Source organism: Myotis yumanensis, unplaced genomic scaffold, assembly GCF_028538775.1.
Source record: "Myotis yumanensis isolate MYYU_CA2020_CCGP unplaced genomic scaffold, mMyoYum1.0.hap1 SCAF_11, whole genome shotgun sequence".
Classification (NCBI taxonomy): domain Eukaryota; kingdom Metazoa; phylum Chordata; class Mammalia; order Chiroptera; family Vespertilionidae; genus Myotis; species Myotis yumanensis.
Window position 1 is genome coordinate 52,032,303 of NW_027223762.1, and position 22,934 is coordinate 52,055,236.

Consider the following 22,934-nt stretch of genomic DNA (forward strand, 5'->3'; position numbering starts at 1 on the left):
CTCACCAATGATAAGGATATGTTTACAACTAGAGATTTGAGCAAGTCCAAGTATTTGAACCTGAAGTCCAATATATCTATATATTTTTATTTTTATTATTTTTATTTTTTTTAATCTTTAAATTATTTATTAGTTAAGGAATTACAAATGTGTCCTCATTTCCCCCCATTAATGAGGATAATGATGCCTAATTGGTAGAGTTGCTTTAAGGATCAGAAAATGCACACATATAAAGTGGTTGACATGTGGTAGATGCTCAACCCACAGAAGCTCTCTTGTTATTATGACACTCCTGTTACGAGTACTGAAGGAGAAAATAGTCTCATTTCAGAATGAAGGGCCACATGAATTTTCTGGATTTAGGTTATCCGCAGAAAGAAGGCTTATTAAAGGTATTTCTTCAATAAAACTGTCTCTCTGTTTATTCCTGAGAATCCCTTGTATGCTCATACATCTATCCAAATTAATGAAAGGAAAGCTATGCTTTTCATCTCTACTCTGGTGAAATACTGGTTTTAAAAAAAATAACAAAAACCTGATCAAAGCGATTCAGGAAAATTTGTCATTAAAATCAAAAGACTTCCCTGCGTCCAACAACTACACTTTCTCAGACAGCCTCTGTCGGGCAGGTGCATCTGCCACCTGGTGCTGCTGCCACAGCAAATCCACTGTGAACACAGACACCAGGGGTGACATAGAAACCTCTCTCTTTCAGTACCTCTCCAGGAACATAAAACCATATTTCCATATGCAAGCATAGGTAGCTCTATAGTAAAGCTGAGGATATCCAGCAATAAAATATACAAACTATTAGGATTCTAAATCATCTTCCATTTTGAGTCTAGCAACGGAAAAGAATGGAAACAGGCCAGACATTTTGCTGTGACAAGCCAGAACTTCACGGACAATGCTGAGAGGCAGGGAGATTATTTAGTTTCTGAGGTGAGCAAAAACTCAAGTTACCTGATCATTCATAATCATGAGACATGCTGAGGAAACTCTTAGAAACTTGGATTCCTTACTCATTAAGAAAAGTCTGAGTATAAGCTAACTTATTAGAGAAACTGGGGAATAAAAATATGCTTGGTCCCAATGCCAGGAAAGTCACTATCTTAGAAGAATAACACCCCAAAACAAAATAATAAATAGCAGATATCAGGAACAGTCAGACTGAACCTACAGCTCACTTGACTATATTCCAAAGAGGCTGTGGTGGCGAGGGCATGGCAAAGGTAACCATCCCCAGTCTCTACTCCTCAAGCCAGGCTTTGTTTTGTTTGTTTGTTTCTCCCTCTCCCATCAGATGGCATTTGTATCAACTTTTGCCCCAAATTGTCTCCCTCTTGTGTATTTCCTCTACCAATGAAGGCAGGACCCCAGGTACCCAAGGCAGAAATCCACAGGCCTCACTACATTGCCCCTCAGCCATTGCCAAGTATCTGATCAATTACAAAATTGTGCTGATTCTCTCCCCTTACTGTTTCTTTTTTAAATGTGTGTGTGTGTGTGTGTGTGTGTGTGTGTATTTTTAGTGATTGTTTTAGAGGGAGAGGACGGGAGAGAGATCGAGAGATGGAAGCATTGATCAGCTGCCTCCTGCGTGCCCCCTACTGGGGATGGAGCCTACAACCCAGACATGTGCCCTGACCAGGAATCAAACTGGGACCTCTTGGTTCATGGGTCACCACGCAACCACTGAGCCACACCAGCTGGGCCCCTTACTGTATCTTGAATCTGTTCACCATCCCCACTGCTACCTTTTCAGGCCTCGCCATTTCTTGCCTGAATTATTGCAACTGTGCCTTAGGCCCCTTGCCAGTTTGTTTACCTCCTTCATCCCATTCTCCAAAAGCAGCCAATGGACTTGCTGAAGTGAGCATCAGCACGTCAGTGACTCGCAATGATAGAATAATAACATGTGAATTACATGGCATACGATTCACCACCTCACATTAGCCAGCAGCCCTGCTTCATTCCCCAACCTCACCGCTTTCCACATCTTCCTTGTGCTTTTCATGTCAGTCTGCCCAAGCCAACACTGCCCCCCAAAAAAGTAAAAAATAAACAGAAGAGTTGAAATTTTAAAAAGTGTTATATTTAAGCCATCATATCCAAAATATTATCATTCCAGATAAAGATGTGCCGCCCCCCCCCCACACACACACACACGTATGTCCAATGGAACATTTGTTAGCCATGACAAAGAAGGAAATCCTGCCATTTGCAACATGGATGGAATTTAAGGGCATTATGCTCAGTGAAATAAGTCAGACAGAGAAAAACAAAATTGTATTATATCACTTATATGTGAAATTTCAAAAGCCAAATGCATAAAAACAGAGTAGGTGGCGGTTATTAGGGTCTGGGGGTGAGGAAATTGGAGAAATATTAAGGGTACAAACTTGCAACTAGTAGATAAATAAGTCTTGGAGATCTAATGCACAGCATAGTGATTCTAGACAATAATATGTATTATACTGTAAACTTCAAAGTTGCTAAGAGAGAAATCTTAATTGTTCCCACTATAAAAATATATATAATCACAGGAGGTGACAGAGGTATTGGCTACCACTGTGGTGGCAATCATATTACAATATATAAATGTATCAAATCAACATGTTATACATCTTAAAGTTTCACAGTGCTACATGTCAATTATATCTCAATAAAAAATTATCATCCACCATGTGGCATTAGCCACATTTCAAGTACTCAGTAGTCACATGTGGGCAGTAGCTACCATATCAGATAGTGGAAGTCTAAGATACTTGAGTGTTCCCCAGTCTTCCTCATGCCTACTTATCTTTGGGATTTTCCATTAGCTGCCACCTCTGGCTGAAATTTTTTTCCCTCCTCATTCACATCCCACCACCCCACTGGGATCGTTGTTCCTCCATTATTGTGCCCTTCCTGATACACCTCCTTCAAATTATGTCTCTTTCATACATTCCCAGAGCATACTTCAGCTTTCCTCAGCAAGGTAGGTTTTGAGTTTGTTTTAACTAGTGTCACAGATACCTCAAAATGTCCAGCAATTAGCAAAATATTTGACACGTAGCAAATTAAATGGACACTAATGGTTGCCTGCCAAGCCATAATTCCCACCTTAGTCAGGCATCTACTCAGAGGCCATGGAGCCCCATGCAGCTCTAAGGTCAAATCAATCAGCACATGATATTACCCTGGGGATTGTTATTGGTCTGGGATGGGCATGTGACCTAAGTTAGTTCAATGAGCCAAAGGGGAAAGAAATCCCAGAGTTAAGGCAAGGCTTTTGCTTTTCCCCACAGTGTGTGATCAAGAAAGTGCGCTGCCCCTATTACTGCTGGCAGTCTTCTTATGAGGAGCCCTCCAACAGGGCAAAGACAAGGAAAGCAGATGGGGCCATTAAGTAGCCAGTAGTTGAAATCTGGACTGAGTCTGGACTTCAAGATTCATGAGATAACAAGTTTCCTAATTGTTAAAGCCAGTTTGAGTGAGTTTTTATTACCTGCAACCCAGAGTACATAATAGATCTTATTAAATTATGTTAAATGAATGTTTATTATGTGACAGACATTGTTCTAGACCAGTGGTTCTCAACCTTCCTAATGCCGCGACCCTTTAATACAGTTCCTTATGTTGTGGTGACTCCCAACCATAAATTATTTTCGTTGCTACTTCATAACTGTAATGTTGCTACTGTTATGAATCGTAATGTAAATATCTGATATGCAGGATGTATTTAGGCAGCCCCTGTGAAAGGGTTGTTCGATCCCCAAAGGGGTCATAACCCACAGATTGAGAACTGTTGTTCTAGACATTCTACAGATAATATCCCCTTTTTGAAAACCTATGTAAGCTTGATATTTTTAGTGTCTTTCAATTTTTACTTCTATGTTTTGTTAAAAAAAAAAATCATCTTCAGAGATAAGATCTTCCTAGATGAATTAGGGCATTTTTTCCTTCTACTATCCCAGAGGTGGGAAGTCTTCTCGGTGTCTGTTCCCTGAGACTTTAGATTGCTGGAGATCAGGGACTGTGGAGTGTTCCCATTCCTCACCTTTCTGCTGTATTTATTGTTATTTGATAGTCCCCATTCTTCAGCTGTATATGGACGTTGGGTGGTAAATCATTTGTCTCTTTATTCTTTACATCATCAAGCCAACAAGATGTGACCGAAAGGACTGCACACGACCCACGGATACTGGATCTTGACTATATGGGTTGTGTTTCTTAGGGAGAAAATGGGAGTGGGGAGTGTTCTGTATGTGGGAACATACTGAGGTTGGTATCTGATGAGCTGTGGCAGAGACCAAGCTAAGTGTCCACAGAATCCCTTTCCCTCTATTTTTCCTGGGCCCCTCATTTACGGTTAGTTTCGGGGCCATATGACTAAATCTAAATAAAGGAATGGGACTGTATATAACATCAGCCACTTGAGAGTTGATCCTTGCAATAATCTTACGTAATAATCTATATTTACCTATGGAGGTCTGCATTACAAATGGTGGCATCCCCAGAATCCCCAGGGTAAGGTTTGGAGAGGAACCCAGCCTCCATCAGACTGAAACATGAACGAGAAAGGAACTTTTATTATTTTAAGCCACTAAGATTTTTATGGTGTTTCCTTAAAGCAGCTGGTTCTACTTATGGTGACTAAAATAGTACTCAATAAATATTTGCTGAATTAATGAACTGGGCTAGTATATAGTATCATTTCCCTGAATGGTATGTCCATAGCCACTCCTGCCAAAATATGTATATATATATATATATATAATAAATATAATACAATTTAGGTCTGCACTCTCCATGAGTCTATAGCATCTGTATCTGAATTATTCACTACTAAATGCTCAGCTCTCAGTATATGCCTGGGACAAAGTATATGCTTAATAAACATTTATTGCCACTTTTCCTAAAAGGGACTTGTGAGCTTAGTAAATGCTTAGAGTTTCATAGGCTCCTGTTTAAAGCTGATTTTATGTAGAGATACATATTTTCTAGAATTATAATTTTCTTTTTGCCTTTATACTTTTCTTTGTTTTTCAACTTATATCCATTACTCATTGTAATCAGAAAAAATACAAGTCAATTTTAAGAAATTATAAATCAACAACCTAACCCATTTGGCTCAGTGGATAGAGCTGTTGGCCTGTGGACTGAAGGGTCCCAGGTTCGATTCCAGCCAAGGGCATGTACCTTGGTTGTGGGCACATCCCCAATAGGTGGTTGATCGATGTTTCTCTCTCAGCGAGGTTTGATGTTTTTTTTAAAAAATATATTTTATTGAATTTTAAAGAGAGGAAGGGAGAAGAATATAGAGTTAGAAACATTGATGAGAGAGAAACATCGATCAGCTGCCTCCTGCACACCCCCTATTGGAGATGTGCCCGCAACCAAGGTACATGCCCTTGACTGGAATTGAACCTGGGACCCTTCAGTCCACAGGCCAACGCTCTATCCACTAAGCCAAACCAGTTAGGGCATCTCAGCAATGTTTCTAACTCTCTACCTCTCCCTTCCTCTCTGTAAAAAATCAATAAAATATTTTTTTTAAAAAAGGAAAAAATTATAAATCAAGTTGGAATTTTATAAGGAAAAAACATGGCATTAAATTAAGATTTTTAAACCACAAACAAATATGAGAGAAACAAGTGCATTCAGAAACAATAGCTATAACAATGGTTATTATGAAAGAATTCTGTCAGGAAGCAATTCAAGCAAATGGCAACAAAAGATACAATTTCAAGAAAAATCAGCCTCAAGTATTTATACTCTGTCTTACTCTGTGTAAGGCCATGAAAAGGTCTTTCTTTATCTTTTCTGTGGCCTTCCACAATTTATGCGAAGCACCTGGTAATTAAACCCCAAGATCTTTAGCGTCTCTGATTCCAACAGCCCCTCTGTTCAAACTGCAAGACAAGATAAGCTACTCTCAAGGCCACATTCTTGCATCCACCTCCTCCCTGCTGCTTTCATAACTCAGGGATAATTCTCGCCGAGGAGTCTCTAGTTAGTAGAAAGTTCCTTTTCCCCCTCCCCTTCAAACAAGCCTCTTTTGAACTCTTCATAACTTTTTCTCTAAACATGTTTTACAGGCTTTGGAAAAATACTGATAAGACACCTCCCTAGGATATCTGCCGACTGTCTCCTAGAAAACAAACAAACCATAACTTCAAGACAACCCTCCTGGTATCTACTCAACTTCAGCCCCAAATCCTCCTCACCGCTTTGTCACCTAGCAACAGCAGCCATTGCTCTTTAAAAGTGGAAGCAGCTTTTTGTTTCTTGCCCTGTATTGATTAGCCATGCACTGGCCCTTTCCCCCTCGGAAAGTAAAATAAACTACCTCTCTCTCTCTCTGCATCTATCTTTTCTCTCAGTTATGAACTATTTCACAACCCGAGTCACCTCATCAGCCAAACCCTAACAGTTTGTAGCAAAAATAAAACGTTCTAGGTTACTGAAGCCTCTGGGAAATTAGTTCCCGTCACCTGGAAACAGAATATTAATTTAACACTGTGATCCTTAATGTGCTAAAGTAAAATACACAGTGTCTTTTGACCAAAAACAGGAATTAAGGAAGGTTACATCATCTATTGTGAGATTAGAAGAGATAATTGGGAAATAACAAGCAAGGGGAACTGGAAACCAGGAGAGGACCAAGGGAGATTAGACCTCGTGCGCTTTGATTTAGCATCTTGTTCAACCGCTTAGCATCTTATTCCCTAAGGAGTATTTATCTTTAAGTTTTGTGGGAAGATTATAAATTGCACATAGGAATTAATTAATTTAATGCTTCAGTGTTCCACCTAATCAGATTATAAATCATTGTCTTAGATGGTGTCTCTTATAATCATGACATCCTTAAGAGGTGAATTTGTAGATTAGGTTATTGATTAAATGTGGGGAGGGTGAGAGGTATAAAATCACAGGGACTGATTGCCAGAGGCTGGTGTGAGCCATTGGGTGGCATTTATTGTGGCAGTCCACACATTCTACTGTGTATGGAATCACCTGGAAGGCTTTTAACTATTTGAATTCCATGGCGCACCCCTAAAATTCTGCCTCAGTAGATTTATGAGAGGAGCCCAAGAATTTCAATTATTTTAAAAGCATCCCTCGTTGATTCTGGTGCAGATGGGTTGGGGTATTTATACCTTTTGAGGTTTTTTATAAATAGGAAGAACTCGAAAGGAGAAACAGAATTGGGGAAAAGGTTCTGAGTTTTAAGGGTGGAGAAGACTGTTCTGATGATGTGAATCTAAATACATTTTCTCCTCTCTGCCCTCTAATCTAACCCTGGAGAAGAATGAACATTAAGAAGTACTCAGCCAGGACGTTAAAAGATTCCCAAGCCATTACAACGGAGGTAGCTCTAAGAATATGGAAACTATGTGGACTCAAAGAAGTCCACCCGCAAAAGGTTATTTCGTAGCCCTGGGAACATGTGTGTGTGTGTGTGGGGGGGGGGGGGGGGTAGATGAATTAAACATAAGAAAATAAAGCAAAAAGTCTGAGGTTATGTGAACACTGCCAATATCCATTTGCAATCCAGACACTTTAGTATCTTCTCTATGTGCTTGCTAGTATTTTCTGTTCATTAAACTCCTAGCATGGTATCATGCTTACAAAGAATGACAAACAGCTTTGTGGGGGAGAGAGGAGCAGAGGGACACACAGAAGTAAAAATACATCATGACAAAGCTTGCCTAGCGAATGAGGCAAGATGCCTATAAATATGATTGAGAACTTGAAGCATAGAGAGTAGAACTAAGCTCAGTTGACATTAACCCAGCCCCTAAGACAGGGGCTATCCATCCAGTAGAAATACAGTAAGCCATAGCAGAAGACAGAGCCATGTTGCTCGTGCTATTACCATTGGTTCTAGGAGTTCTGGGAAATAAAGGTTAATCTTTTTTTTCATTTCAACATTTAAAGATGGTATTCTTAAAAGAGATATAAAATACCATTTTTGAATATCCTTATGGGTACAAAGCACTCCTTAAGTGCCAAGTAAGTATAACTTTGGCAATTTTCTCAATTTAAGAAAATGCTAGAAATGTGTAGAAGCCATACAAGAGATGGTGCTCTCCCTCTCTCTTTGGGAATTTTTCTCTTTGAGAAAAATTGAGCAAATTATGAGACCTTATTAACAGCCACCAAGAGAATAACTTTGAATAAAATTCAAGGAATATATCTATAATGGCTTCACTCTCAGTAATTTCTTACCAATTGCTCTTTTAATGGCTCAATACAATTCCATTGCTTTTGGCATTAAAAGGTTTTTCATTAACATATCCCTACTTTCTTTGAATTCTAAAACCAAAATATAAGGTTGAATGGTATCCAAGAAAAAAAGAAGCATTTAGTATACTTTGGCTCACTGGCACTTGGTGCATAACTCAAGTTGAATATATCTGTAAGCCAAAATTCTATTTTCAAAATTATACATTTTAGTTGTTCCTTCTCATATTAGGTAGACTAGGTAATGGATTATTCCCCTTTTACAAGTAAAGTGGCCCAAAAAATGTACATTATTTTTTTTAAAGTGCATGTCAAGTGGCAGATTTTTTAAATAATAAAAATAAAATGGTTGGAATTTTCACCTGTCCTTGAAAGATCAGGAAATTGCTGTTTTAATGCATTCAAATGGAATAAAAATACTCTGATTCATTAGGGGACACATTGCTATGTCATTGGCATTCACACACTTATTAGTACATGAAACTTTTTTCCCTTTTTTAAAATTTTTTATTGGTTAAGTTATTACATGTGTGTCCTTATCCCCACATTACCCCCCACCCCCCCACCCCCACTCATGCCCTCATCCTCCTGTTGTCTGTGTCCATTGGTTAGGCCTATATGTTTGCATATAAGTCCTTTGGTTGATCTCTCAGTACATGAAACTTTTTATAAAGACGTGTAAACTCTCTGGGCACAAATCCATTTTTTTAAATTTAGTTTCTCTTAAATAAAGCAATAGGGAGTCAGAAAGCTGTTATAATAAAAGAACCGGCTGCAGACACGGCCACCTGTGGAGTAAGCGTGGGTTCTGGAGGATTTTCAAGGCAGGAGGCAACAGGAACCAAACTGGGCCTGCTGTGAGGAGCAGGGACAATTATGAGTGTGAGTTCTGGTCTTGCAGTGTTGATGTGGGCATTCCATCCTCACCCAAATTAAGCAGATGGCCACACGTGACTGCTCACCCAGACATGATCATTTAATCTTTAGAAAATTTTAGGCACTGTATGAAACACCATTGTAACTTTGTTTAATTCATAAATTTACTAAAGATCCTATAGTTAAAACTCAGTGTCTATTTCTTTGGATCCAAGCTACCCGTCTAAGAAAAGAAGGAGACAGGTTATTAACTCAGATTTGATTGATAGTGGAGATGGAATCTCCACAATCCCAGCATCCTGGCATAGGTTACTTCTGTTCATTCAAAGAGTAAACTCAGCCCTAACTGGTTTGGCTCAGTGGATAGAGCATTGGCCTGCGGACTCAAGGGTCCCAGGTTCGATTCTGGTCAAGGGCATGTACCTTGGTTGCGGGCACATCCCCAGTGGGGAGTGTGCAGGAGGCAGCTGATCGATGTTTCTCTCTCATCGATGTTTCTAACTCTCTATCCCTCTCCCTTCCTCTCTGTAAAAAATCAATAAAATACATTTTTTTAAAAAAGTAAACCCATGCCCGGCAGCTGTGGCTCAGTGGTTGAGCGTTGACTTATATAAATCAGGAAGTCACAGTTCAATTCCCAGTCAGGTCACATGCCCTGGTTTCAGGCTCGATCCTCAGTGGGAGGCGTGCAGGAGGCAGCCGATCAATGATTCTCTCTCATTGTTGATGTTTCTATCTCTCTCTCCCTCTCCCTTCCTCTCTGAGATCAGTAAAAGTATATTTTTAAAAAGTGCTTGTGGAATAGCATGAGTCAAATCATAGGAATTTGAAAAAGAGTCTGCAAATTAAGAAGCAGTTAAACAAATTACACAACAAGTTCATAGAATATAGATATAGGTGAGGTGAGCTTCTGAAGCTAAAATATGAGGGTGCGTACGAAACGCAGTCTTCTTGCTAAGAGAAAGCTGGAGAGGCACAGAACTCTGGGTTTGGCACACACAAAAAAAAATGGAGATGAGAATGAACCAATGACTATCTCTTGATGAAGCTCAGGGCATGGTCACCTTGCCTTTCCCAGCTCTGCTCACCTGAAGTCCCCGCTCACTTCACCTGCAAGTCCTACTCCATCCCATTCTGAAGTCAGTCCAGGGTGCCCAGGTCCTGAGAAGGATGCACTAGGCCCAGAGTCCCACCACTGTAGCCTGGGCAGGTGCTGAGCCACATGCGGTGTGCCCAGGGGCTGGGCTCAGGGCACCTGTAGCTTCTGAATCACAGCCTTTACTTAGCAACCACTCCGCTGATCGTCTGCCTCTCAGTCTCTGCTTTCGAGACGCCAACTTTCCCTAAACCTTGCACACGGAGCTGAGGTGCTCACACCTTATCTTCCAAGGCTCCTGTCTCACAGGAAAAGCCGACCCCCATTTTACATTCCAGGATGCTGGTTTTCTTCTTTTCTGCATAGATCCACACTGCCATCTGCCTGAGGCTGGGTACCATCATTCATCTGGCACTTCTGTGGCCGAGTCCCACCCACCGCATTGAACCTCCCCGGATATTCACACCAGCCACGACTAGGGAGGCTACTACCTTTCTGACTAATTCTCTCCCTGGGTCAAATCACTTGAGGTCCAAGCTTCTTTCTTCTCCTCATTGCAAGTTACTTTACAGCAAAGCCCAGTAACGTTTGACACTGGCTAAAAGGAAAGCTCTAACCCTCCCACCTCCCCACCCCCCCCCCCAAAAAAAAAAAACAACAACACCATTGTATCAAAGAAAGTCACTGTGCTCATCTTTCAAATCTGGGTTTGTGTATAAGATTAGAGTGAGAAAACACTTTTAGAGGATAGCCAAGTGTTAAACTGGAAATGTATATATTTTAGGGTTTATATTGTTCTCTCAAAATTGCTAATGCAGTACCCCTTGTTAAGAGATTAAAGTTAATTTCTTTGTGATGCTATGCTTTCATTTATTTCTCTATTATTACTTAGTTCTTACTTCTGCATTTGAGGTACATGGTTCCATCCAATCTGAACAGTGATCAGCATCTCTTCCTGAGATTCATGCTGACAAAGCACAGCTTCCAGTTTTCTTCATAATTTTATGCTTTGTCGTTCTATAGAGGGCTCTACATATGCATGTATTTTTTAATATATTTTAATTGATTTCAGAAGAGAGATAGGAACATTTTAATTGGCTGCCTCTTGCATGCCCCACCCTAGGGATCGAATCCACTTCCGGGGCATGTGCCCTGACTACAAATCAAACCATGACCTCCTGGTTCATGGGTGAGGATGCTCAACCACTGAGCCACACCAGCCTGGCTGGGCTACATGTATTTCAACAGCTGATCTCAGCTGTTAAGGAAGGAATTGTATCTTTTTAGAAATATGCTTGGTTATTAGGTAATAGGTAAATTGTTCTGTATGCACAAGAACATGAACTTGAGGAGGGGGAGAAAAGGAGGACAAGAAGGGGGGAGGGGAACAGAGGAGGCTACAGCTTGAGCTGTGGAACAGATGGGCACTTGTAGAAATAAGAGAACTGACATTCAATTTCTAGTTGTTTGCTTTTTTGTTAGGTCAATTTCTTCATTTTCTCCAAATCTTTCTTAAAATTTTCCACACACGCCAATGTGTTCTGTGCGTGCTTTTATGATTGCTTCTTTTCTTCGGTTTTGTGAAAATTAAGAAAAAGAAGTAAATCCCATACCCAGAACAATGTGAAACAATATGTACAAAGGAAATGTGACATACATACAGTTAAACTGAGCTAATTTGGTTCACCAACTACAGGTGATCATGAGAAAATAATCCCCCTTCTCCCTCCACTCTATGGAGGTTATTAGCTCCCAAACATACACAGCTTGGTAGTGGGCTTTTAGTAAGAAGATTGCTTTTCATTAGGTTGAGAATTCCTAAAGAGAAGGAAAAACATAAGTATACATAAATCCAAACTACGGTAGCCATTTATCGTCATTTAATTCTGTATATTGATGTATAAATAACTAAAACTGAGAATCTTTAAGAGAAAAAGAAAATATTTTCAAGCACAGGTGAGCCAGCTCCATGCATAGGGCTCATGGAAGGCCAAGGTGTTAAATCCTAACACCAGGAGCCGCTAACTAGGAATCAAGCTCTCAGGTGATGGCAAAGATGTCTGATCTGAAAAAAAGGAGGTGGGAGGAGATGTGTATTTTGTCTGGGAGTGGAACCCAAGAGCTGCCTAGGGGGTCCCACACTACACATCTGAGATGCATGTCGGGCGGACAGCGGCTTGTCACTCAGACAGTCGCATGAGGCCTGCCAGGAAAAATCTAAAAAATCTGCCTTCCAGATGGCCTTCCTCACTCCAGGTTTGTTTGTTCTTACTGCTAAAAAAAAAAAAAAAAAAAAAAAAAGTGAATAAATGAATAGATGTTTCCTCCCTCGGGAAATAAAATAAATGAGTGGTTGGCTGAATCAAACTCCTGCTTCATATGCACAGGCTTTGTCTGTATGTTTCCGACAGTGTGAGGATGAAAGGGTCTGCAAGGAACCCCACCTGTCTGTGCTCAGTGGCCTCTTCTCCGACGCAGGAGACAGTGGGGCTGGCAGGCTCTTTATTTCCTGCTCAGCCCCCTCCGGCTTGTCTTCCTGGGTCTCCGGGGAAATCTCTGTCCTGAGAACTTTGAGTCAAAAAACCCTGTTTTAGCCAAGCAGAGCTCATCCCAGGGCCTCAAAGTGTGTGTCTGTAGGATGGGTTCAGGGGGCGGGGGGGGTGGGGGGGGTGCGGGGAGGAGATTTTAAAACAGCCAGACTTGGTGGACATTGGTCAGCAATATCCACGAAAGTTTTTTGGAGTTGAGGTTTGGCTTTCATTCTTTTAAAATAAGCTTTGCCTGGACTCCTCCCAAACATTCTAACTCACAATACCTAGGAGCGGGGTCCAGGAATCTGGACCGATGAAAGCTCTCCATATGATTCTGACCATATCCAGGTAGGGGCATCGTATCTTAGAACATTCTTAGCCATCGACATTGAACAACAGACTTGCTAGGAAAGAGCCCCAGGAAATAACTCGAATCCCAAGGGTGATTTTGTAATTTGAAAGCTCATACAGAAAGAGTTGTCTCACCTCTGTCTGGATCCAATCGAACAGACATTGTCATAACAGCCACAGGGTTTCCCAGTGTGATCAATATGCGGCTTCGCTGTTCAATAAATGCATAGAGTCTATTTCATGATGTGGGTAGAGTCCTTTCAAATGACCTCCTTTAATCCTAATAAAATCTCTGAGCAAATCCTGAGTGGCTCCTTCCGTCATGATCCCAGTGCCCAGAGAGAAGGAGGAGAAAGAAGCACACGTCTTCTTGTCTGGAAGGGCAAGTTTGCGCTGGTCAGGATACGCTAATTTATGCTGTGGCCACAATTCCTAAAATCCCAATGGATTAAAACTGAAAGTAGTTGTTTTCTGTTTGCTGCCATCAGGAGTCAGTGGGGACCTTGCTTTATCACAGTCACTCAGAGACCCAAGCTAAGTGAGTAGCCACCACCTTGAATACGGCCAACTTTTATCCGAGAGGGAGAAATTCTGAAAAATCGAATGCCAACTAGTCCCTCGCACTCCTAGCCCATGGGCTAACCTAGCTGTGTGGCCCTGCTGCACCACAAGGGAGCCAGGAAACACAACCCTAAAGTTTCTTGGGGGGAGAGAACCAGAAAGATTTGGTGAATGCGGCCAATGACAACCAGGGTTCTCATTCATATCCTTAAACTAATCTGTGCTGTAAATCAAGACTCCAGTCAGACTCACCTGAACCAAAGATGCCCCTTATTGCTTAGTGGTTTTTCACAAGTTTTTTAATTCTCTAGAGTCCGGATGGCCTCCTCTATTAAATGAGGATGATAAGCCGAAACCGGTTTGGCTCAGTGGATAGAGCATCGGCCTTCGGACTGAAAGGTCCCAGGTTCGATTCCGGTCAAGGGCATGTACCTGGGTTGCGGGCACATCCCCAGTAGGAGATGTGCAGGAGGCAGCTGATCGATGTTTCTCTCTCATCGATGTTTCTAACTCTCTATCTCTCTCCCTTCCTCTCTGTAAAAAATCAATAAAATATATTTAAAAAAATAAAAAAAAAATGAGGATGATAAAACACCAGCCTCCGAGGCTTGTGGCTAGAATTAAATAAGGTGAAAAATGCAAAGCACCTTTCACACAGAGCCCGCTGAATGTTTGCTGCTGTTGTTTGCAGATGTTGTTACTATCAAGCAGGAGGAAACGGTCTTGCATAGCAGAAGCCATCCTGGTCTTGCACAGCCCACATTGGGTTGGATGGGGAGAAGCATGTTTTGCCAGAGTGGGAATGAGACACCTAAGTGGGCTTTATGAGCGTGTCCCCAGATACCTTACCACAGGGACCTCCAGGAAGTAAAAACAAACAAACAAACAAAAAACTATCTTTTGAGTAACCTCCAAGCAAGGGAATGTAGTTGATTTCCCTTTCTGATGCTAAAACTGTCCTGACCCATGTAGTTTTCTGTTCTAGGATTCTAGGATTCTCTTCTAAGTTCCTCATCTTTCCCTTTTCATTTACTCTCCTTCCTTCTACAACAAATCTCTCAATACTTTCCTTCCACCGAGTCCTCACAATCATCACCTCAAGGAAGACCAGCGTCAGAACGCTCACTGTGTTTGTTTAGCCTTGCAAAGGAAACAAATCTCATTGTTGCTACCCACTCTTTCAAAGAAGGAATGCCCCTACCCCATCGCTACACCTCCAACCCTATGGTGAGCCAAGCTCAAAGCATGCACCCAGGTGTTTGAACAACTGAATGAAGCAAGGTGATTGAGTACAATATTTGAAACTATTTTTGTTCTTTGAGGCTCTAAAAAAGACAAAAGCCATAATTAAATAAACCATTATGTTAATAGTAATTAAGGCACAAAAAATATCGTTGGCTGAAACCGGTTTGGCTCAGTGGATGGAGCGTCGGCCTGTGGACTGAAGGGTCCCAGGTTGGGTTCCGGTCAAGGGCATGTACCTGGGTTGCGGGGGCGTCCCCAGTGTGGGGTGTGCAGGAAGCGGCTGATCGATGTTTCTCTCTCATCAATGTTTCTGGCTCTCTATCTCCCTTCCTCTCTGTAAAAAATCAATAAAATATATATTTTTAAAAATATCGTTGCCTGATTTGACAGAAAATGCCAGTTCTTAGCGGTTTAGCATCTAAACTTAGAGGTAGGAAACATCTGGCCCAAGGACCATCTAAGGCAGCGGTTCTCAACCTGTGTGTCGCGACCCCTTTGGCAGTCGAACGACCCTTTCACAGGGGTCGCCTAAGACCATCCTGCATATCAGATATTTACATTACGATTCATAACAGTAGCAACATTACAGTTATGAAGTAGCAAGGAAAATAATTTTATGGTTGGGTCACAACATGAGGAACTGTATTTAAAGGGCCAGAAGGTTGAGAACCACTGACTAAGGCCTGAGAAGTCATTGGGTCTGGCCCTGCCAAAGCATTAGGGGTGAGTTAATTAAATGTTTGAGAAAATACAGCAGGCTAATTTTTAAGTTGATAATTTTGTGTGGTCCGTGAATGATGCTATAAATACCCAATTGGCTCTCGGCAGAACAAAGATTCCCACCCCTGATCTGAACTATGTCTCTATCCTTCAAGCTACATCCATGTGAAATATATCCCCTCCAGCATCTTAAAGTTACTTAACTAGGTCATCAGAGTAAAGGGATCACACAAACTTGATTGACTTCTTGAATTGAACCTAAAGTGTCCCACCTGGACTGCTGATCTATTCCTTGGCTTTCTTTTGCTGAAACTGAAGCTCTCCAGGTGAAAGAGAATTGAAAGCGTGCTGTTATGACCTTCCATCCTACAGTCTCAGAGAAGTCCCTTAAAAATGAGCACTGGACAGCCTCCTACGAAAAAGGCGCAAGGGAAATGACAAACAATCTGAGTCAAGGCAGAGCAGATGGCAGGAGCAGCTGTGCCGTGACAGCCACACTCAGGCTGCAGTGTCTCTCTTCCCCAGGTGGGCCGCACCAGCTCCTGTGACGGGCAAAGGAGCGGATCAAAGGGCACTCCATCCCATATAGAAGGTGATGCACATTAGCTGCCCTTACAAAGCTGTCTCTTTGAAATAGCTCATTTCCCCAGCTGTGTGGCCTCACTGGGGGTTTGTGGATACAAACTCCATTCTCTATCATCACCCTTCCTTCTGCAGTAAACTAGAGTTAAAGTTGGGTAAATCTAATTAGGTATTTGTAAACATCTGGGCACCTGGCTTTACATAGGACTCAGTAACTGGTTTTTCCGATGAGAATTTTTTAATTTACATTTGTTGTTGTTTTTCTCTTGTTATAAAGGTAACAGCCCACCCTATAAAAACTTAAAATGTCGCAATAAGTTTAAAAATTTCAATTCAGCCCTAGTCACTTTGGCTTAGTGGATAGAGCTTTGGCCTGTGGGCTGAAAAGGTCCCGGGTTTGATTCCAGTCAAGGGCACATGCCTGGGTTGTGGGCTCGATCCTCAGTAGGGGGTGTGCAGGAGGCAGCCAATTAATGATTCTCTCTCATCATTGATGTCTCTTTTTCTCTCGCCCTCTCCCTTCCTCTTTGAACTCAGTAAAAATGTATTTTTAAAAAATCTAAATTCAAAAGTAAACTTGTGAATAATTTATGTTTGTCTTTTCTATGATCTCCCAAGTAAAGTCATATAGATGCTCCAGGCTTTAACAATACCATAAATACATCTTTGATTATCTCCTCATGTTAGAGTCTAAGGATATGAACATATTTGATTCTTCTAATATGTATTATATTCAAGAATATTTGTAAAAACAATTGTCATCCAAAAGTATAAGATATATTCATACCACTGTCCATTAACAGCTTTGAATCTGAGGTGTATGTTACCTTTATCAATGTTATACCCAACTAATAAACAATATCACTTCAATTTTTCTATAATTGCTTATTTCTTTCTATAATTGCTAGTTTTATCTTTCCTTAAAGTCACATGTTCATATGTCTTTCTTTTCTATTAAGTTATTAAAGTTTTGAAATTAGGGGCTACATATTCTTTTTCTATTTTTACCACAATCTCTGGAACAATCCTATTCTTACTGAATTCATTTACTAAATATTGTTAAATGAACTTTGTAGATGTAGTTGATCTTAAGTGATCAACAGCAGAATCAGAGCAGGAATTTCTGAATGCCTCCAGTATATTGGAATGATACTTTTTGTGGACATTATAAAACATTTTGACAAAGGCCCTTTGTTTTTTTTCAACTTTAAAATCAGCAAACTAATTATGATGTTAGTTATAATATAAAATAGTTGTGAATGCAAACCAGATGATATGAGTGAAAATAATCAGGAAAAAAGTCACAATATCATGTAAATGAAATAATTATATTGAAAGGATAATGTTACTAACTTATATCCATTAATAGGTTATAGGAAGATATTCCTAATTTCAAGTTTCTTAGTCTGCTGTTATATTTTTCCAAACCCTAGAGCAGGGGTGGGCAACCTTTTTGTGAGTGCGTGCCAAAACCAGCAAAATCTCTGACTCAAAATTCTTCTGCGTGCCAACCCTAATTTTCTGAGAACATGTTACACCTACTTGAAATCTCTTAAGGTGTACGTATGTGAAGAACCTTGAAGAAATAATAAAATTCATTCGAGCGACAAAAACACAGTATATGATGATGAAAAATACATTTATTTTTTAATGTATACATGTACACTGATAGTCCGACAGAAAACTTTATGACTCTGTTTGATATTATCAATGAGACTTTTGTTGCTGCATCACTGATGACAGAGATTTTACATCAGGTTTATATTTCGTGACCTTCAGAGATATGCACGAGCTACTACTTTCATCCTTCAGGCTACTCCTATTACTAGACTTAACAAAATTCATCACTGAGAATAAAGATTCACAAGTGTATGTGGATGAAAACATGGAGAGTAACGCTGCTGCAAAGTTTTTTAAACAGAAAAAAATTTCTGGAATGGCATTCCAAGTCCTCAATAGTTCGTTTTCGACACTATTGAAATTGCTCTTACCCTCTCATCTGTGGTCTTTAAGATAACTGGTTATGTAAAAATTATTTATTTATCTAAGATGCACCTACACTGAATTTATCTGAAAAATAAAAAAAATCTATATTAAGAAAAAAATGTAAATGGAAGATTATAAGAGAGGGTTTCGAGTGCCAGCAAAAGTTACTGGCATGCCATGTTCGGCACGCGTGCCAGGGGTTGCCCACCCCTGCCCTAGAGTCTATATTATTTGTTCCCAAGTCTAACAATGAACTTTATAAAAAAGAAAGAAATGCAAATGCTGTGATGTGTATGCTTGTGTTTTTGTTGTTAATCATTCCATAAAATGTGATGATACTTTGAATAATAAATCAAAATTATGAAAGCAGAATAAGAAATGAAACTCAAAGGAAATATAATTTGAAAAATAAAATGAAGCCAAGATTATACACAGGTATGCACACCAAAAAGATGTCCAGAATTGTTAAAATTGCTGGGCGGAATGTGTTTCTAAAAGCTTTCCAGAGAAGCCTGTTGTACATCTCAGAGCCACAGCCTTACAGAAATGAATGGATTGCCTATCCTTAAGGAAATATTTTTATTTTAATCCTTACCTGAGGATATGTTTTTATTGATTTTAGAGGGAGGGAGAGGGAGAGACAAAGAGAGAGAGAAACATCGATCGGTTGCCTCCCATACATGCCCTGACCAGGGATCAAACCCACAACCTAGGTATGTGCCCTGACCAAAATTGAACCCTCAACCTTTTGGAAATATGAGATAAAGCTCCAACCACTGAGACCCCAGCTGGGGCAAGGAATCTTTGATACATATTTTCTTATAGAGTTATAATTCCTGCTTTCTGCATTAGCCCAAGAAGGTTACACAGTCAAAACAGAAAAGGTCATAAGTAGACAAAAAAAAAAAAAAAATATTGTGACAGAAGAAATTACCTGTTGGGGCTACTGTTATGATACCCAATGTTATATGTGAGGAAAAGCTGTCAGGTGACCCAGGTACTCGGATGAAGGTGGGGCTCATAAAAGATACCGATAAGGCAGCCATAGGAGATGGTGGAAACCAGGACACAATAGTATGACTCACGCTGAGCAGAAGCTTCATCCTTGGGAAAGCAGAAGACTTATCCGAAAGAGTGGCGATCCAAAATGCTGCAGAGGGGGTAGGGGCTTCAAACAACACCCATGTCTGGCACTGCTTTGAATTCTCCCTTCTAGCCTAAGTGCACCTACCCCCAGCCCCAAACTCTGCTCACAGCCTCATTCTGCCTTGGGGTCATTTAATGGGAAGGTCCTGGTGGAATGGACTTGGGGTTGGCAGGGTGAGGGTTATCCTAGGACCTCTCAGGCTGCCTTCTTCCCTCTTTCCTTTACCGTCTTTCTTTAGTCATCACAAGTCTAAAGGGATGAACAGAACCCCAGTAGACGAAGAATGAAAAGATTAGGGGTCAGTGGAGATATTGTGTGACCTTAGAAAAGTCATCTTATTTCTCTGTATATCCGTTTTCAATTATCTATAAATTCCTAATTCTGGTAGTCTGAGTGAGATAATTTTGGGAGGGAGAGAGAGAGTTTGTGCGTGCGTATGTAATTGAAATTTTTACTTGCTAATGGTTAACTTTGAAGTTTCTGTGAGTTCAGAGGGGTTGTAAAATTCCTGTCTGGCATAAATTTCCTGAAACAATTTAATAGGCCAAGATTGGAATAAAGTCTATAGCTATCTTCATTTCTAATCCTAATTTATTTTCTAAAGTATTAACAAACATCATCTCATCAATTCCAAAAATAATTCCTCTCATTTTATCTTTTCCATCTTTGAAAAACTGCAACCTATTTTTTTTTTTCATCTCCTTAATTACACATGCAGATGTTGAAAATTAACAGTGGTAATAAATATATGGTTAATGCTATCCACTGGTAAGTAATGATATTTCCTCTCCGATTATGATAAAGAGGAAGCTAAATGTGTACAGATAGTGTATCAAAATAATGGAGCACTTCCTAATAACCATTTCTTATTTGTGTGTGAGGATTTAACAAATATAATATTCCGGCTTCAGACTTCAAGATATTCATAAAAGATGTTAGTTTACAAATGCAACAGTAATAACTCATCAAGAGGCTAGATTAGGTGTCTGGTTGGACTTTAATTTCCACATTTCATAGAATCTCATGTATCTGGGTTCAAGCTGGAGCCACAATTATGAATGATGGTTTCTTATTTCCTTGTTCATTTCCACCAGACCCCAAGGGAAACACAGTGCTCCCAAGGGTGTTGATGAGATAGATATGCCTTCACACTCTCCTCTCTTGCTGTTATCTTCTAACTTCTGGTTGGAAATATTCTCATTCTGTATTTAAACCCCCTTCCCAAATTTGTTCTCAATAAGAAACAATAAACTTCCCTTAAAAGGGGCTTCAAATATATTAATTAATTCCTTCTAAATTTATGCAAACATGCATCAAGGCCTCCTGCAGGGACTTTTTACATTAAATTATGGCCCATGCCTCTGTTTGGCTACATATCACAGGAAAACACTCAAACAAGGTACATAGTGCCTGCATATCAGGGAGGAGAGGAATTTTGGGGAGCAAAGAGCTCCTCTCAACACCTCAGAAACAAAACCGTAGCAGCAGACATATGTCCCCGAAACAAAAGGAGGGACTTTACCAGAAGGAATATTTTCTGTGATAGACATTTAGATAAAATGTTTCCAAACGTTTTACACAACTGCAAGTTACTGCTTCTGTATTATTGTTGGATGTAGTGAAGTCTGTTCTCTCTCTCCCTAAATGCCTGTTCCTAAGCCATTACAGGTCTATTTCTGGTCTCAGTTGTCCTTTCCAATAGCCCATCTAGGAAGGCAGTGTAGGAAAGGTGGCTTTGCGGGCTGTGAACAAGCGCTAGCTTTGCCCCAGACAAGCCACATTTGGCTATGAGGATGCATATTAAAGGAAGAAACACTGGTAATGGACACATCTTTAGAAGAGGCAGTAAATTAAGAGGATAGCAGAGAAAGGCCCATCAGGAAAAGTGATGGCTCAAAAAGGAACATAGCATGAGTGCAGAGAGAATGGCAAGACTGACAGGAGGGATGCGACTTTTGTCTGTAGCAACACGGTTAAATGATTCCATTCATTAAAATGTACTGTGCTCCAAATGTTTCCGATATTTTGCTGAGTATTTCATTCAATGTAGGAGGAATATACCATTCAATTACTTGTGATGAATGTAAAATGATACATGATGTAGTTGAAGTATAAACGGAAATCTAGAGACAAGCAGAGGAGGGAACAGTGTATTTTGTTGGGAGACACTTTGGGGTGTTGGGAAATCTCGGGAAGGATCCACAAAGAAGATGACACATGATAGACCTTGAGCAGAGTTTTGCTAGATATAAAAATACTAGAGGCCTGTTGCACAAAGAGATTCATGCAATAGGCCTTCCATTCCCTTGGCTGCTGGCACCGGTTTGCCTCTGGCACCCGGGACCCAGGCCTTCGCTCTGGCCGGGCTCCAGCCAGAGCCGGCCCTGAAGCTGTCTGGCTTCACTGCTCCAGCTCCGGGGCCATCGGGCTTCACTCTGCCCCTTGGAGCCTATGTATGCAAATTAACCGCCATCTTTGTTGGGTTATTTTGCATACTCTCCTGATTGGCTGGTTAGTGTAGCGAAGGTATGGTCAACTTACATGTTTGTCTATTATTAGGTAAGATATGAAAGGCAATGGCAAGGCATTCCACAAAGAAAGAAATCAGAAGCTACAGAGGAGGCAAGGCTACATTATTCAGTCTAAAAGTCTTGAAATGTGATGTAGATCAGTGGTTCTCCACCAGGAATGATTGCGTGCCTCCCACCCCTAACCCAGGACACATGAGGCAATGTCTAGAGATACTGTTGTTACCATTGGGTGGAGAGGAGGGAGACCACGGACAATACTGCCATCTAGTGGGTAGAGTCCAGGGATGCAGTTAAAGTTCCTACAATACATGGGTCAGTCCCTCACAACAAAGAATTACCCAGACCAAAGGTCAGCAGTGCAAGGCTGAAAAAACTCTGCTGTAGGTTATGGCTTCTGACCCAAGTGCAGGGGGCACAATGAATATGTTTTGAACAGAAGAATTTAAAAGATTGTTTTGGCCATTGTGTGGGAAACTGACTGGGTGGGTGGCGAGACAGAATTAGGGAATTCAATTGGAGGCTACAGCAGTAGTTTCCATGCTAGATAATGGTGGTGTCAGGGAGGGAGAGAAGTCACCCCCACCCCCCACCCCTGTGCATACCCTTCTTTCCTTCTTACAGCTGGACTAATAATAAAAAGATAAAATTGACACAATATTTCATCAACAAGAGAAAAGTGTAAGCATAGGAGAATCATAATAAGATGCTCAGATCATGAGATGAGGCTCAGAGAAGTGATCAAGCCAGGTATCTTGTTATACTTTTTAGACAAAGAAATAATAAATTTGTAAGGACATTGCCAGGACAAATGAAAAACATTAGTGCTCATCAGAGGGGAATGTAAGAGAGTTTTAGATGTTTATTAAGAGAGAAATCTAAGCAAAGTTTGGGCTTGGGTAGTAAACTAGAAAAGAGGCAATAAGCCTTGTGTATATGGACTCCTCAGCTCTGAGTTGTTTACCTCTCACCACGAGGGGTGACTTAGAGCACAGGGAAGGCAGCTTTCACATGGGACATGGTAAGTTATGGGGAACAGAGAGATCTGAGTGTTCCTGCACTGGCAATATTTTTGTTTG